Raw genomic sequence first — 17,177 nt, forward strand, 5'->3', positions numbered from 1 at the left:
GAGACATCGTAGATCAAAGCTGCCATTACACTTATTAGCTTTTCTCACAGCACATATCAATGTGCTCAGAGGAGTTTATGAGTGCAAAAATACGGATATGTGGGCAATATTCACTGATTGAATAAGAGTGTGTGTGTGTGTGTGTGTGTGGTCTTAGCATAAAGAAATCATGAGAAAGAAAAACACCAAATTCAGGCTATTGATTCTCTCTTGAGGGATGAGGAGCTAATCCAGGGTAGGTTCACAATCTCGGCAATCTTGTGTTTTGCTGTTTAACTGGGTGGCATCTTCACAATTATCTGTGATACTATTCTCATACCATTTTGAATTCTTAACTATTTCAAGTTAATACTCATTAGTCGACACATGTCTGTTGTTGCTAGGTTGACTTATTAACATATTCAACTAATATGTGAGGAATTCTTCTGCCATGAGTGAAAATACTTACAATATTTGTCTTAGAAGAGTTTTAGTTAGGACTTCCGAGTAGAGCTCTTTTAATTAATATTTTAGCTGGCCGGAAATATTTATGAGACATTACCAGCCTCATAAATGCAAATTGAATTTCTATAAATAGGAGAAAAGATAATTTCCTGTGTGTCATATTCTAAAAAGAAAACTTTAATTGTGATTCACCTCCCACTCAGTGAAGGCAGGTAAGAGAAGCTGATAAAGGTGGACGGAGGCAGTACTCTAACAGTGATAACACCCTTGAATTCTCAGTGCTTTCAAGTACTGCCTCATCAATTTTTGGACACTGGAAGACGCACCCAGCATCTTCCAAGCCCCAGAGCCATTCTTCAATTGCATTTCTTATCCTCAGATGTTGCCCGGGCTCTCTGGGAGACTTGGGCATATGGAAAAGTGAAGGCTCACCTAAATTTGCAAAAACCAGTCAGGACGAGAACCCCCATATCTCTGATTTTTCAGATCCAGGCCAAGGACTGGACCCAGGTTTTCTGTCCCCTGGCCCAAGGCCCCATCGCTGTGAGAATATTTACAGAGCAACATTTCCCAGACCACCCTATGTTTTGCCTCAAAGTCAGCCAGTCTCTCCCCATTTGGCAGAAGAAATCCCATAGTTTTTTACGCTGGATCCAAAAGCAACAGTTAGGCTCGTAGGCTCACAGGCTCTCATAGGCTCGGTAAATGTGTATAAAGGATGTCATCCAGGCCACAGGGCTATATAGTCAAGGCTTCTCCCAAGAGCTAGGAAATTAAGGAATTAAGAACTGTCTTCTCAGAGTGTTAAACTATTAGATCAACGTGTAATGAATGAGTAGGAAGACAGGCTAAATCCCCCAAGGGGACTTCGAGATTTCCTACTCAGTGAGGGTTAATTGCAGCCACACTGAATGACCCCGCTACAGACAGAAAGGAGGGGGGGGGGCCAGCATGTAAACCCCGGCAGGGACCCTCCGTGCTCTAACTCTGGGTAGTGGGCCGTGTACACGCTGGCTGCTGTATGCCACAACAGGAGCCCCCGGGGGGGTTGCCCTCATGGCTCCCAGTGCCATGTTGCTGTCATGTTGCTGTGCTCTCACTGGAGAGGAATGACTTGGTGCACCCCCCCCCCCGCCCCCGCCCAGTCCCACTAACAACCGATTGTTTCCTTGTGATTTAATAAACCCGCTTTCCTGTTGTTCACAGTGTTCACTTGATACATATTCATTGAGCACTGGTGCTAGGTGCTGGGGACACAGCAGAGAACAAGTCAGTCACAGACATTGCCCCAGCAGAGCCTACAGTCTCATGGACACCGGTCTCACACCCTTGATCAAGTGTGCCTGCTGGCAGAGAGGAGACACGCCCAGGGCCTGGAGCAGGTGTGCCGAACCCCATAGGCTGGGCTGCCCTGAATGGACGGTCCTCAGAGAAGCCTGCCGGCACCTCCCCAGACAGCAGGCCTCTCTGCAGGGGATGGCCCATCTGCAGTTGCCTTTCCTGCAGCTCCCACTAATTAAAGAATAAACGCATGCAATCAGCCCTCCAGGCAGGGAGAAACCCCAAAGGGCAGGCAGTGGCTCTACTCGGCCTAGGTGTGCATTCAGCTTGGGCTCTAAGTTGGTGGGAGACTTCTCTGAGCGGAGGGAGCATTTCCCCTTTCCTGCTATCCCTACCCAGGCCCAGGTCACATGTCCCCAGAAAGGCTGGTTAGACGGTGAGCAGAGAGCCCTGGGATCAGAGCAGACCTGTTTCCTGTCTCTGGACGGGACCACTGCCCTCACTGCGCCCACAGGAGCGGGAGGGCGAGGAAGCAACAGCAGCGAGGTGGCTGAGAAGCCCGTCCAGGGCTCTGATCCAAGATTTCTGCCCTTCTAGTTTCTTCCTTTCCTCTGCTCCACCGCACCCACTCAGCACGCGCGCGCTCACACACACGCACAGGCGCGCTCACACACAGGCACACGCGGCGCTCACACATGCACATGCAGGCGAGCTCACGCACATGCACACGCGGGAGGGCGCGCGCGCGCGCACACACACACACACACACACACACACAGGCTTGCACAAGATCTCCATCCTTTGCCTCTCTGCACGGCCAGAAGCACCCCCAGTACCACCAGCCCGGACGCGGCAGGGAGGGGGCGCGAGGGAGGGGACAGCTGCCCGCCCCCTCTCCTCGGGTGCTCTCCGCACCTCCCAGATCCGATTCATTCAGAACCGCTGCGCCCTGGGCCGCCCGGGAACCCCGCCCCACCCTCCCGCCCCTCCCGCCCCTCCCGCCTTTGCCCGGGGCCCTTTAAGTCGGTTATTACACGTTGTTACACAGAGTCCTCCGTCCTGGGGCAGAAGGGGAGGAGAAGCGGGGGAGAGAAGCGGGCGGAGGTAGAAGGGGGAGAGACGGAGGGGAGGGGGGAGCGCGCGCGAGAGAGCGAGAGCGTGAGCAGAGCCTCCGGCTGCCGGAGGAAGGGAGTGACTGAGGGGCTGGCGCGGGAAGGGACAGGATGGCTTAGCCTCTGGCCACAGGACCCCACGCCAGGGAGAAGCTCTAGGCGGACTCCGAGGCTGTGGTAATGGCTGGGGCTGGAGAGTCCCCGCGAGGGCCCTGAGCGCCCCTGCACCCAGAAGTTAGCATCAGTGGGACTTGGAAGCTCCCATCTCAACAAGTAAGTTGCCTTCTTTTCCTTCTGCATTTTTAACCCCCGCCACTGGTTCTGGAAGGCGGGATGGGTACCCTCAAGGTGCCCCTTGCCCCTGGCAGTTAGCTTTTGCCAGGCATCTGCCACTTTGGGAGCCCATGGGGACAGTGGAGGGCTGAGGGCCGGTTTAAAGTTCAACCAGGAAATCCGAGCTCCCCAGAGCCGGCAGGTGCCCCAGGCATTGGGAGTTCAGTCTTCAGAGGGTTGTAAACATCTCAGTGCAGGTGCTGCAACAGGGTTACCTGGGGAGGGGGAGGGGGAGGGTCCCCAAACCACACCCCCCCCCCTGCAGTGGAATGAGAAGCCAAGGCAGGGTGGGGGCATCATCTACCCCCCCACCCCCTCCCCGGGGTGAGGGTTCTGCCTTCATACCCGGGTGTAGAGGGCTGGGGGGAGGCGGCCAGCTCCCTCAGCTTTTGACTCTCAGCTGACTCTTGCTTTCTTTTAAGTCTGGCCACATTGGAAACGTGGCCTTGCTCTTTCTGCCCTCCTTGCCGCCTGGTCACCTCCTGGAAGCTGGCAGGGATGGCTCCTGGGACCAGGTCTGGTCCCCAAAGTTCCAGGGCCTACCCTAAACACCAGGTCGGGGAAGGCTAGCCCAGCACCTGTTCTGAGAGCCCTCTGGAACACCAGAAGATCAACAGGCACATGACTGTTTGCTCTGTGTCAGAATGGGCCAAGCGCTTTGCTCTCTTTTGATCCTTTTAATGGAACCAATATTCACATCTGCCTTCTCCGGCTGAGAAGCTGCAGCTACGTGGGGCTGTGTAACTCGCGGGAGGTACCCAGCTCACAAGTGAGATTCTCACCTGGGCCTGACTCCAAAATGTACCTTTTTCTCACCGCTAAGCTAACCACATCATAGGGCTTTCTGGTTCACAAAGCACTTTTCCCAGTGGGAGAGAAGCAGTGAAAAAAAAAGCTAATATTTATGGAACCAAGTACTGAGCCAGACACATTCACATGAGTTCATCTGGATGCCTGTCCCGCGGGGTGGAGGTCATTCGCCGGCTTTACAGATGAGACCACAGCTTTAGAGTTCTGAGCGGGAATAATGGCAGAGCTATTATCCCCTAAACCCTTGTCCTCCGACTTCAAAGCCAGACTCTTTCCACTATTAAACAGTAACCCCGAAAGGTACGCTGGCCTTCCCAATCTGTACCTTTTCCTCAAAGCCGGGTGTAAATCCTATCAGCTGGCTGATGAGGCTCTGGGGCGCCCTAGAATCTGGTGGAAGAACCAAGCAGGGTGTGGATGGTGTGGAAGTTAGGGGGAGGAGGCCTTCGTTTGGGCTCTGGCACAAAGAGCTTTCCTGGGATTTTAAACTATTGATCTGATCCTAGATGGCCTCACGCACTCAGGGTGCATGCTTCTTGGCCGTAATATTAAGGAATTGTCGTTTATTGAACGCTAACTACGTGACACTGGGCATTTTGTGTATGCGATGGGGTTGTCTCTTCTTCCATCGGCTGTTTCTCCTACTTTCCCCTTCTCACCTCTTCCCATCCCCTGTACCATCCTGGACCCAGACAATCTGAAACGGAGTTCACAGGGTAGAGACTTACAGCCCGAGGCTGGAAAAAGACAACCTTCTTTTACCTTGGAAGGAGTATGTTGGGCCATTTGTTATGTGTTTATTACTTGTCAGGCTCTGCATATTAATTATGAGATTGATAATATGTTATTACAGCAGCCTAAATTATCAGAACAGCACCAGGGTCACCACTGAAGGGGGAAACATCACATAGAGAGCGTGTCTGCACATTCCACAGTCCTCCCTATCTCCCCGAGCCGTGTTCTAGATACACTATCTAGCTCTCTGGCTGAAAGGGGACCACTCACACAGACTTCTGTCCTCTCCAAAAGCCACTACAGTCTGCCGGTACTCCTCGCAGGCAACATGTCTTATTGAAGTAGCACGCCTGCATTAGACACTGGATGAATGAACTAACTCCATCCAGCAAGCAGTGGGGACCGGATAAGCGATAAGCGTGAGCAAAGAGAAGGGGCTGGTCCGAAAACTCTGCTGCCTTCTCTGGGGATGCAGGCAGATCTCAGCGGGATTCCCCAACATGGGCACCCCTGAGTCCACGGGCACATGCTGAGCAGAGCCCAGCTCTCCCACTGTGGAAACATCAGCATGGCTCTGTCACAGACATTCTCTCTGCCCCAGTGTCCCCGGCCGGCTGAGTGGCAGCATCCCTTTGGGGCTTCCTGCAAATGCCTGCCGGGGTTTCCTGTCCAGAAATTCAGGAGACTCCAACACTGCCGTAGTCCCCTGTGATGGAGTTAACCCCACAGCAGGGAAGAGACAACCAGATCGTCCATTCTCCACTTAGCATTTGCTCTGAAAGTGACCTAGTTCCCCATGCCTTCTGTGGGCAAAGCCACAAATAGGTGTGCTGGGCGCTCACGTACTTGAAAATGGCATCTACTTCAGCTTCTTGTTTTTTAAATCAGTTCAACAAACATTTATTTGATCACTTAGCATGTGCCAGGAACAATTAACCTTTGAGAGCCTTGGAACGTGGTCTTTCAGGCACGGTTATGCCTTCCACGTCGGAGCATGAGAGCAAAAGCTTGCATTTTCTGGGCAATACTGATTATTTCGGCTGGGGGTGGGAGTACCCTGGGGGGAAAGAAGGAGTCCATTCGGTGGTTTGAAGGAGCCATGTTTAGATTCAGATTTTCACTGTGTCTGAGCTACAGGCAGGCCATTGAGAGCTGGCAGCGTTTCTAAGAGAGGGGCCATCATCAGATGTCTCCTGAGACAGCTGTCAGCCATGGAGGAATTTTTCTCTTTTTCCTAAAGAAAAGATAAGAAGCATGGGAGATCAAACACAAAGGAGTGTAGTGAGGCATTTGAAACAAACAAACAAACAAACAAACAAAAACCACCTGAATGTATTTCTCTAAGAGACTTGTGGGTGGCTTTCTCTGGGATTATTTGGAAACGGAGGGGACGGCTCCCCCTTCCTGAGACCCTGGCTGCTGAGGAACGGGGCCATGTCCCTGCCAGTGCAGCAAGCTTATCTAGTTCCTCCTACCTTGACATTCTGATAAGTGAGCTATTCTAGTCAACAGAGCCCCGGATGGCAGCAAGCCTTGCCAACAACCGTGTTAACTTAAATGTCAGAGCCAAACCTTTAACACATGACCCTGGAGATCCTGGCTGGTGCGCAAATGTTAAGCTCCGTTATCATTCCAGGCCAGAGCACGCTGAGGGGCAAAGGTCAGGGATAACCCGACCAGTTGGTCAGGTGGCAACAGCGCTTCCGGGTCACCGAGGGTCAACCCATATGGTGGCCAGAGAGGCTGGTGGCCGGGGGTGGAGAAATAAATGCAGAAGGAGGGAAGGAGAACCCACGAAGGGCTTTCAAACTCTCATTCTCCCCAAACTCTCATCCTCAAACTTGGTTGTTTGAGGCTGGGTGTGCTGTCCGCCTCTTTGTCCTGTCCCACATCTCAGGCTTCTTACTGTAATATGAGGTAGGCCCTAATGCCATCTTCCTACATTATTTCTTGCTGCTCAAAACGAACAGTGAGGAAGTAGGGCAGAGAAGTACCATCAGGGGGTTGAACCCGTGTCCTGTGTGTTTTGCCCTCCGAGTCTGTCCCTCCCAAGATCGTGCTGTTGAGCACTGGATGCCCAGAGTCTGGCCGGGAGGAGAGTCATAAGAGCAACAGAGACTAGGTCCTGCCTCCTTTCCAGGAAGCTGGCCATCCAGCAGCGATAACAGACCCCACAGGTGCCCAGGTTTATAAGAGCCCCTTACGAACCAAAGTTATGCCAGTCAGCTAACCTGGACTATCACAGAGCAACCCCACTGGACGGTAAGGTATGTAGGCCTTACAGCGCCAGTCAGGGTGCCTGAGTCACTTTGGAAAGTGTCCTTTATTGGACGAACTTAAATGTCACTCACGTATTCCTTTAAAAATGCATATGGAGGGGCCCCTGGGTATCTCAGTCGGTGAAGCGTCCCACTCTTGGTTTTGGCTCAGGTCATGATCTCGCGGTTTCGTAAGTTTGAGCCCCATGTAGGGCTCTGTGCTGACAGTGCAGAGCCTGCTTGGGATTTTTTTTCTCTCTCTCTCTCTCTTTCTCTCTCTCTCTGCCCTCCCCCTGCTCACGCTGTCTCTGTTTCTCTCAAACTAAATAAATAAACAAACTTAAAAATATAATAAAGATATAAAAATAAAAATGTGTATGGAGCTCCTACCACAGGCCAGGGAAGAAACCTTCGCTACAAGATTGGGTCATTGACACACCCTGCCTGCCCGACCTTGGAGTTCTCTCTGTTGACTACCTGAGGAAAGCAGACGTGTCCACGAATACCTCGCAGCATCAGAGCTAAGAGCCATCACAGTGAGGCAAAAGGGCAGAGGAAAGGCCAGGGAGAAGCAGGAAAGCTTTCCAAGGGGGCTCAAAAATTCAGTGAGGTGGAAGAGAGGAGGGAGCCCAAGGAAGGAGCCCAGTTCCAGAGGCCCTGAGACTGACCTGGAGGGGGGCGGGGTGGGGAGGGGCAGGGCTTGCATTGCACTGGTCCTTCTTCTCATCCATTCAGATTCCCCCTGAATCTTTACCTTAAATGTTCACTCAACAAAACAACATTTCCCTCACAGCCAAGATCTCTCATGCTGCCCCTTTTTATAGCCACGCCTACTTCCCTCCAGTCCCACCTCTTCCTCACCCCCTGGCAGCCATTAACTTGCCCTCATTTCTAGTTTTTATCAGCTCAAGAATGTTATATAAATTTAGTCATACAGTATATAGCCGTTTGGTTTTTCTTTTTTAAAATATTTTTTAATGTTTATTTATTTTTGAGAGAGAAAGAGACAGAGAGCACTAGAGCATGAGAGGGGGAGGGGCAGAGAGAGAGGAGGACAGAGGATCTGAAGCAGGCTCTGCCCTGACAGCGGGGAGCCTGATTCTGGACTTGAACCCATGAACTGCGAGATCATGACCTGAGCCGAAGTCAGATGCTTGACCAACTGAGCCACCCAGGTGACCCTACCTTTTGGCTTTTCAATCAGTATAATTCTCTGGAGATTGATCCAGGGATATGTGTGTGTGTGTGTGTGTGTGTGTGTGTGCATGAGTATATGGGCTGTGTCATATCTCAGTGTGGATGTGGAAGTCATTCAAACATTCACCCCTCGAAGGATATCTGGGTTGTTTACAGTTTGAGGCTATTATGAATAAAGCTGCTATAAATATTTGTATACAGGTTTTTGCATGAACATAAGTTTACATTTCTTTGGGATAAGTGCCCAGAAGTGCAATTGATGGTTCACATGGTAATTATATGTTTAGTTTTTCAAGAAACTGTCAAATTGTTTTCCATAGTGGCTGTACCATTTTACATTCCCATCCACAGTGTAGGAGGAGTGATCTGTTTTCTCCACATCCTTGCCACTATGTGGTGGTGTCACTATTTTTTATTTTAGCCATCCTCATAGGTGTGCGATGATATCTCACTGTGGTTTTGCATTTCCCTAATGGCTAATGATATTGGCCATCTCTTCATGTGTTTGTTTGCTCCCCATATGTTCTCTTTAGGAAAATGTCCTTTCGTGTCTTAGACCCATTTTCTAATTAGATTGTTTGCTTTACTGTTGGATCTCGAGAGTCCTGTATGCATGCCAGGTACTAACCCTTGCCATATACATGGTTTGCAAACATTTTCTCCTACTCTGGAGCATGTCTTTTCATCTTAACAAGGTCTTTTTCAGCAAAACGTAAACTTTTTAATTCCGACAAGGTCCAATTTATAGGTGTTTCCTTTTATGGATGAGGTTTTCGGTGTCAAGTCGAAGAATTCTCTGCCTGCTGTAGATCTTGAAGGTTTCCGCAGGTTTTCTTTTGTTTCCTAAAAGTTGTACAGCTGTCTCGTTTATACTTTGTGCGTGATTCATTTTGAGTTACTTTCTGTATAAGGTCTGAGACTCAGTCACGTTCATCTTTCTGTCTGTGGCTATTGTTCTGATACCATTTGTTGTAAAGACAGTCTTTCCTCCATTGAATCTGGTTTGTGCTTTTGTCAAAAACCAGTGGGGTATATTTGTGAAGGTCTATTTCTGGGTTCCGGGTTCTGTTCTATTGATCTCTGTGTCTGTCTCTCCTCCGGTTCCACTTAGACTTGATCACTTAGCTAGACAATAAGTTTTAAAATGCACTAGACTGATTTCTTCCACTTTATTCTTTTTCAAACTGTTTTACAAGAATAGTCTAGTTCGTTTACCTTTCCATAGAAATTTTAGCATAATCTCTCTACCTATGAAAAATCTGGTGGGATTTTGATAGGAATTGCATTAAGCCTGCACATCAGTCTGGGGAGGATTGACATCTTTACTGTTATTGAGTCTTCCAGTCTATGAACACAGTATATTTATATTTAGATATACAGTATATTTAGATATTCCTTAATGTCTTTCATTGACACTTTTTTTTAAAGTTTGTTTGAGAGAGACAGAGAGAAGAGAGAGCGAGGGAGGGGCAGAGAGAGGGAGAGACAGAATCCGAAGCAGGCTCTGTGCTGTCAGCACAGAGCCCGACACAGGGCTCGAACTCAAGGAACTGTGAGATTGTGACTTAAGCTGAAACCAAGAGGAAGGCGCTTAACCGACTGAGCCACCCAGGTGGCCCTCATTGATATTTTGTAATCAACAAAATGTCTGATCTCCCATAAACCAACTGTGTGACCTTGTGTATATCACTTCTCAGACCTTCACTTTGCCTTCTGTAAAATTGGTATAGTAACACCTACCTTGACATGGCATGGAAAAACAAGATAGCAAAGGAAAAGCATCAGACAAGCACTTGATGACTTATTCCCCTTGATTGATCATCTCTGTTCTTTCTTTTCTTCTTCTTGCCTGTATTCACTTTCACTGTGTTTTGCCTTTTCATCCTTTGTTTCTTAACCTACTTTCACTCTCAAGTCTTTTATTCTTAGGCTTTTATCTTTGTCATATTCTCGCTGACTTCTCCTGTCTATTCTCCCTTAATATTTGTCATTCCTCGCATTTGGGGCATTCCCTGTTTTTTGTCCTTGGACTCTGAGAATGAGCCTAGAGCCAGTTAGCCTGGGTTTCAGTCCACGCAAACACTAGCTTTGGGGCAGTTGGCTTACCCTGCCTTGTGCCTCAGTTTCTTCATCTGTAAAATGGGGGAAACAGTATCTATCTCACACCTGTTCTGAAATGATTACGAGTTAACACATGTAAAGCATTTAGAGTCCAATGTGGGGTATGGTGAGCCCCCAGTAGGTTTCAACTATAATTTTTGGGATTTTACCTGTCATACTGTTTCTCTGGTCTTTTCTCCCCATTCACTTACCTGTCATCATCGTCCCTTCTTTTTCCCTCGTACATCAGTACGTTCATATTCACATGACTCTGCTTTCTCGTGGTTGTCTTCTCTGCACCTCTCCTGCCTCCTAGTCTCTAATCATCATTGATAAATTGGCACCAGCCCAGGAAATCTGTCCCTTGGGCTGTAGACAGGAAACAAGTGGTTTTTCATTTTGATTTAATTATTAATCTCCTTTATTATTTAATGCAGAATGCATACAGTGCAGGGTTACGATGAGGAGAATGTATTATAACCGTGCCGCTCGCTTTCAAAGGGACAGCAGGCTTAAAAAGGAAAAGTACTGGATAGACAGATACAAATGTGGGGGAAATGGAAAATGAATTAATTTGATTTTCATGCCCTTTTATTCATGATTTTTCATACATCATCTGCAGGGGGCTGGGTGGGTGAATCTGCATTGTGGCCGGTAAGCCACGGCTAAGTATTAGGAAAAATAGACGGAAGGGCCCCTCGAGTGGCCCACAGCAGCCTGCCGAGAAAGGCAATGAGATATTCCATCTTAAGCAAATGAGGGCCAAACGAGTTGGGAACCTCAGTCACAGGCTTCCAGGCCTGCTCCATAGAGGCACTGCTCGATAATTAGGGACATATGAAATGTTCAATTGCTTGAAAAGTACTCACACCGTGATTAAGACTTTCAAATCTATATTCCATACCTTGAAATAGGCCTAATATTGCCCTTTTAAAAATTGCCAGGTGTATTTGGACTCAAATCTACTCAAGGAAACCTTCTCAATACCATCAAAATGATCTTTTTGTCTCTGTATTTTCTCCAAAGAATTGAACTCCACCAGCAAGTGCCAGATCTGCCTGCTCCCGTTTCGGACAAGAACTGTGTCTTCCAAAAAAACAAAACAAAACAAAACAAAACAAAACAAAACCTTGAGTGAAACACCCTTTAATCCTCCTCTCCTTGCTTTTTATCTCTATGGTGCAGTGTCAGTATTTTTGTTTCTTTAATGACAAGTAACAGGGGATTAGTCCACAGCACTCCTCATAGAGTACATGTTTCTCTCCAGATACCATAAAATAACGCACAAATTTTTATTACTTCCTTAGAATGTTGGTGCCGAAGTCTCCAAAGATGCAGTTTGAAAGATAGCTAATTATCTTCCCTTGTCTGGGCTGCTCACGGCTCCGAAGGCCCCAGACTCAACCTTCTGGTGCCCCTTGTGGCATTGACTGGCCCCCTTCACCAGAAGTGCATCCAGAAGTCAAAGCCACCTGTTAAGCCTTTGTTACGTTTTTCAGTGTTTATATGACATAAAACTTCACACTCAGTGTTGCTGTGTCTACAGTGTCATCATCTTGGGAGGGAGTTAACTAGCAGTTGTGTGCCCTGTGTAAGCCACAACTATGCAACTAGCAAGTGAGATTAATATTATAGGATTCTCATGAGCCAATCCAAGAGTTCTAAGAGACCCCCAACAGAGATGCCAATTACTATTATTACTCCATCCTGATGACATATACCGATAATACTGGTATTATTTCATAACTTCGTGCCTGCTCTTAGCCTGTAACAATTCAGGTTAGGGAACGAAGTATATTATACTATTATCTATCTGGTAGTGTAGAATTTCCCTGAAACAATGGTAGCTATCTCATTACCATTATGATTCCCTTGGATATTTCCATTTCTTACATAGGAAAGAGACCCCAGGTAGGGACCTATGCAGTAATGTGTAATTCAGAGCCAGATATGCGGCCAGGAAAGTCAGGATTATAATTCAGAACCAAGATCGCACTCTGTTTAGTGCTCTGGACTTGGATGGGCTTCACGTGGGAGAGCAGGAGAGCACCAGCTCTGCAATTCGGCCACGGTCAGTTCAAAACCGGGTTCTGCTGTTTAGGAGCCACGTGACCGTCGGCAACTTCTTTACCTTCTCTGACTCTCAGTCTCCTTGTTTGTCTAACAGACACAGTCCTTCGCTCTAAAATGTTGTTGGGATGGTTAAGTGAGCTGATTTACACAAGGCACCTATTTGGAGTAGCATACGCATGCACATTTCACTTCGACGGCTGTTCTGCGAAGAAAAACAAGAAGTCAGCGTCACCAGCTACAGGAAATAAATCCAGCACATGTTTTAAACGATAGCAGAACGAGTGGAAAGGGCAGAGGGAAGGTGGGGCGCAGACGGAATAGATGCTCTGAGTGGAAACGAGGCACAGCTGAGTTATTCTAGGAGCAGCCTCAGACCTTGACTTGGCTCTAGATAATAATCACACTCGTGCCGAGGGGCCAGATTCAAGGGCTCCCCTTCCTTGGAAGGGAGAGAGGCTGCCCCAGGATGGATGCTGCCTGGGATGCCTGGGCAGGGGGAGATGTGTGAGTCTGTGACTGCTCTCCAGGAAGGGGCAGCCTGAGCCAGGCCGATGCGGTCGGGAGGTGGGGGGGCAGGGCCCTCGTCGTCTGAGGCCTCCTCACCTGCCTTCCACAGTGGCTCCCTCGCAGTGGCCTTGGCAGCCGAGCTATCAGGAACATGGTGTGCCAGAACATCCGCAGTGATGAAGTGTCCTGACACAGGCGGTTCCTCCCACCACATTGTCCCTGGCTCCGTGTTTCAATGAAAGCCCTTCACTCTGCTCCTTCCACATGCACATGGACCCCCACCCACAAAGCCATGGGAGACCTCTGCACTCCAGAGAGAGGGGTGCCCAAGTTCACTTTGGCAATGGCAGATCTTGGCAGAACCCCCTTTACTGGGCACTCTGCTCAGAGCAGAACCAACAGTAGGCGTTCCCCAAGCCCTTGCGGGCCCACGAGAGCGAGGAGCAGCCTGGGCCTAAGGCCAGCACAGGTGGTCGAACCCTACCCGCGTCAGAGCCTCGCAGTCCCATTGTTCTAGGGTTCTGTCATCGCTGGTGATCAGCATCCATTACCTGGGAGCCAGAAACGAGCTCGGGAGTTGATCTGCCCCATGCTCCTGTCCCTACAGCCCCCCTCTGGAGAGGGAGCTCCCTCCACCTTCTCTGAGGCATTTATAGACATTATAGAACTTTCTCCCCGCTGAGAACCACATCCACCGTGACTGAGATGGCGGGCTGCGATGCTTGTCCAAGATTCTGCTCGTGATGGCATACTTGCAAAGGGTGCAATCAGAGAGGGAAAGGCAGCTAGACAGAAGATTCACTGTAGGAAGGCGGAGGGGTCGCGACAGTCACCTGCACAATGGAGGAGACTGGGGAGGACAAGGCTGTCGGTGAGGAGACAGGGCTTGTTAGGACCATAGGAACCGGACCAATGGGCAGGGAAGGACAACCCATTTACCCCTCTCCTTGCTGTGATGGGAGTCCCAGATGGGCCTTCTGGCTTCCCGTGTACTGAGGGCTGACAGGCCGTGTTCACAGAAGACCTGTTAGGGAGAATTTTCTGGTGCCACCACAACTCTTAATGCCATGCTCAGCATAACTCAAAGTACAATCCAACGCGCCCATGTGAGGAAAAAGCCTCTCTCCGGCTCAGGAGCCCAGGAGTATAAATTGGCAGCTGACAGACTGAATCTGACTCACGGATCTATTTTCTTTGGTTAGCTTGCTGTTTCAAAAATGGTTGAATTCGTTGTCAACGTTGAAAAAAAAAATCCCTGTTTAAAAGTCTTCATCTAAAAAAAAAAAAAAGTCTTCATCTCTTGCTTTTCTGGAAAAAGAAAGAGGAAGGTCTTACGGCACCAGCTCCACAGTCTGGCATGGTAACAACCAGCAGCAGCTGAATAACAGTTGTTCCCATTAGGATTGTGTGTGTGTCCTCACCTCACTCCCCACCACTCCGTATTGTGCTCCCGAAACCCAGAGCAAGTTTTGGTTGCACTTATGTATTCATATAATTGCTTTTCCCAGGATAAAGAGAATTAAATCTTTTAAAATCCTTGTCTCTATCAAAAACATGAAAGTGAAGGCCTAAAGAGAGCTTCTATTCAAATGCAAAATGGCAGAAAGTATATTATCTGTACGTGGCCAGTGAGCTCGGAAAGAATTCAGCCGAGCACCTCCGCTCACTGAGCTCCGTGGACCGCAGAGTCTGGCACCAGCCTCATGGGTTCTGGTTACCCCAGGCTGCACGCCCCACTCAGCTAAGAAATTCAGGAATGGCAAGGTATTCACCCCACTCCTGGCAGAAATAGACACACCTTAGAGGCAGGAGACTTACTCTTAGAGGAATCGGTGACTGCCGGGAAGTTGTGTCTTCCCTGTATGGGGCCATGTTGTGCAAACCCTGACATTTCTGGGAGTGGAAGGGGCCCTCGGTGATTATACCTGAACAGGTGTCAGCTGGGACACACGGACCCCCCCCCCCCCGTCTCTTTGGAACAGTTAGGGACCTGTGGGGGCAAGTGTTGCCGTTGTTAGAAAAGTCAAGGAGCAGCTGTAAGCCTGAGCAGGGGGCCTCTGAGGGCAAGTAGGAGGGTGGATGGAAGGTACAGTCCCCTCGGGGGAAAAAGGAAGGCGGCTCCGGGCAGCCTGGGGACGTGGGGCTGCCCAGCAGCAGATCCTGAAGTGGTTGCATGGCACAGACCAGGCGCGTGTCCGTCTGGCAGTCTCCTGGGCCAGATATTTCAGGGTCGGGTCCCCCCTGAGGCTCAGAGCCACTGAGAGCCTGGTCAAACCCCGAGGGCCGAGGCCGAGTAACCTCAGAGGCAGCAGCAGCCGCTTTTAGAGGTTTTAGAATCAGACACACGCGGTCCAGCCGCTTAATAGCTCAGTGACGTTCAGCAAGTTACTAAATCATCTGTAAATTAAGGCAGGCTTAATAGATCTATTTGAATATTAAATGAGACAGTGTGTAAACATCACCTGGCACAGAGATGGCTCATGACAGGTGCTTAGCCCACCAGCGTCTCATGGCAAGCAGGCTCACTCCACCTCACTCGCCGGGTACCTTCCTCACCAACTCGTTCCTGGCCCTTCCTCACTCACCCTGGCCAAGCCAAATTAAGACCTCTCTCTTGGTCTGGCCATCACTCTCTGCTACCCTGACTGTTTGCCGTGTGTTCCCCAGCAGGCCGTGACTCCTAGAAGGCAGAAAAGACACTAGTGGTCCTCGATCTTGGTTGCTGTTAGAATCCCCTGGGGTCAGGTTCTCTGGGGGCGGGACGTAGGCATCAGCCTGGTGTCCAGCTCCGGGCTGATTACAATGCACACCTGCAGGGAAGTCTTGCAACTCCAAGAGGACCAGCAGGGGGCGCATGGGTGGCTCAGCTGGGGAAGCGACCACCCATGAGCAAGGGACTCTGGATACCCGCTTAGGTTAGGATCTCAGGGTTCCTGAGATCAAGCCCTGAGTCGGGCTCTGCGCTGACAGCATGGAGCTTTGCTTGGAATTCTCACTCTCTCTCACTCTCTCTGACCCTCGCTCACGTGCCCCCTCTCTCTCTCTCTCTCTCAAAATAAATAAACATTAAAAAAAAGAGAGAGAGAGGGGCGCCTGGGTGGCTCAGTCAGTTAGCGTCCAACTTCAGCTCAGGTCATGATCTCACGGTTCATGAGTTCCAGCCCCATGCCGGGCTCTGTGCTGACAGCTCAGAACCTGGAGCCTGCATCGGATTCTGTTTCCCCGCTCTCTTTGTCCTTCCCCTGCTCACACTCTGTCTGTCTGTCTCTCTCCCTCTCAAAAATAAAATAAACATTAAAAAAAGTTTTTTTAAAAAAAGAGAGGATCAGCAGCATTAACATGACTGGAAGCTCCTTGATAAAATGCAGACTCTGGGAGCCCCAGACCAGCCGAATCAGAATCTGCATTTTAACAAGATCTCTGGGACTAGAAAGCACAAGAAAGGTGGTAAAGTGCTCATCTACCTCCTCCTACCCCCAGGGCCCAGCACAGTTAAAGCCTGCAGGGGGGTCAGTGGAGGTCTCACGGATTGGATGAATGACTGAATCTGTGCATTACAGTTTTCGATGGGCTTGTACGCCTAGTCTCTCACGTGCTATTACCCAGATCGTTTTTGAACTTAGGTTCAAAAAATAAAACCACAACACACTAAATTAAAGAATAGGTTTCCATCTAAGTGAACAAGAACAAATAGCTGCAAAATGATTGCGCTTTAAAATAAAATACCTGATGGGTTTTTAAAGATGTATTACTACTGTGCTCTTTTGCCATTAAACCACAGAATGCGCTGAAGTTTTTCTTTTTTTCTTTTTTTTTTTTTAAAGGATGGTTATTTTGAAAGCTGGGAGAGCGGGACTGGCCCCCTGGCAGCAGCCAGCCCATCAGTGTGGTTTGGACACAGGCTCTGGGGGTTTGGGGCCGCTGACCCCCTCCTTGGGGAAGCAGGGCTCAGACATGGATTTCTTGGGCCAGCCCCACCCATCCAGGGGACAGGGCCGGTCTTGCTCTCCCCTGTCCCCCGAGCTTCTCCAGCTGCTTGTGCGTCGGTCAGGAAGGGCAGCCCGGGGTGGCCCCGAGGGAGCTATAAAGGCAGAGGCCAGAACTGCAGTTTCCAACCTTTTGTCCTCTGGCAGCCTGCTGAGAAAAGAAGGGCCATAGAAAGCCCCCTGCGTCTCATTCCAAGAGACCAGCAACGGGAGAGTGGCTGGGGTCATGCTGGACACGCCAGGGGACCCCGACCCCATGCTCCAGGCCCCCCCTCTAGGGATTCCCAGATCCCCGCCATGCTCGTGCTTGGGGCTCCCCTGTCCTGGTCACCTTCCCTCCC

General features: G+C 49.6%; 1 protein-coding gene across 1 annotated transcript in view; it reads left to right on the plus strand.

Annotated features, from left to right (window-relative positions):
• The first annotated feature begins 2,881 nt into the window (after positions 1-2,881).
• The window catches only part of KCNJ5 (potassium inwardly rectifying channel subfamily J member 5), a 29,108-nt gene continuing 14,812 nt past the window's right edge, over positions 2,882-17,177 (plus strand). The window contains exon 1 of the mRNA XM_043579806.1: positions 2,882-3,110. The gene's annotated coding sequence lies outside the window, so the exon portion shown is untranslated. The remainder of the gene's footprint in view (positions 3,111-17,177) is intronic.

Source organism: Prionailurus bengalensis, chromosome D1 (assembly GCF_016509475.1).
Source record: "Prionailurus bengalensis isolate Pbe53 chromosome D1, Fcat_Pben_1.1_paternal_pri, whole genome shotgun sequence".
Classification (NCBI taxonomy): Eukaryota; Metazoa; Chordata; class Mammalia; order Carnivora; family Felidae; genus Prionailurus; species Prionailurus bengalensis.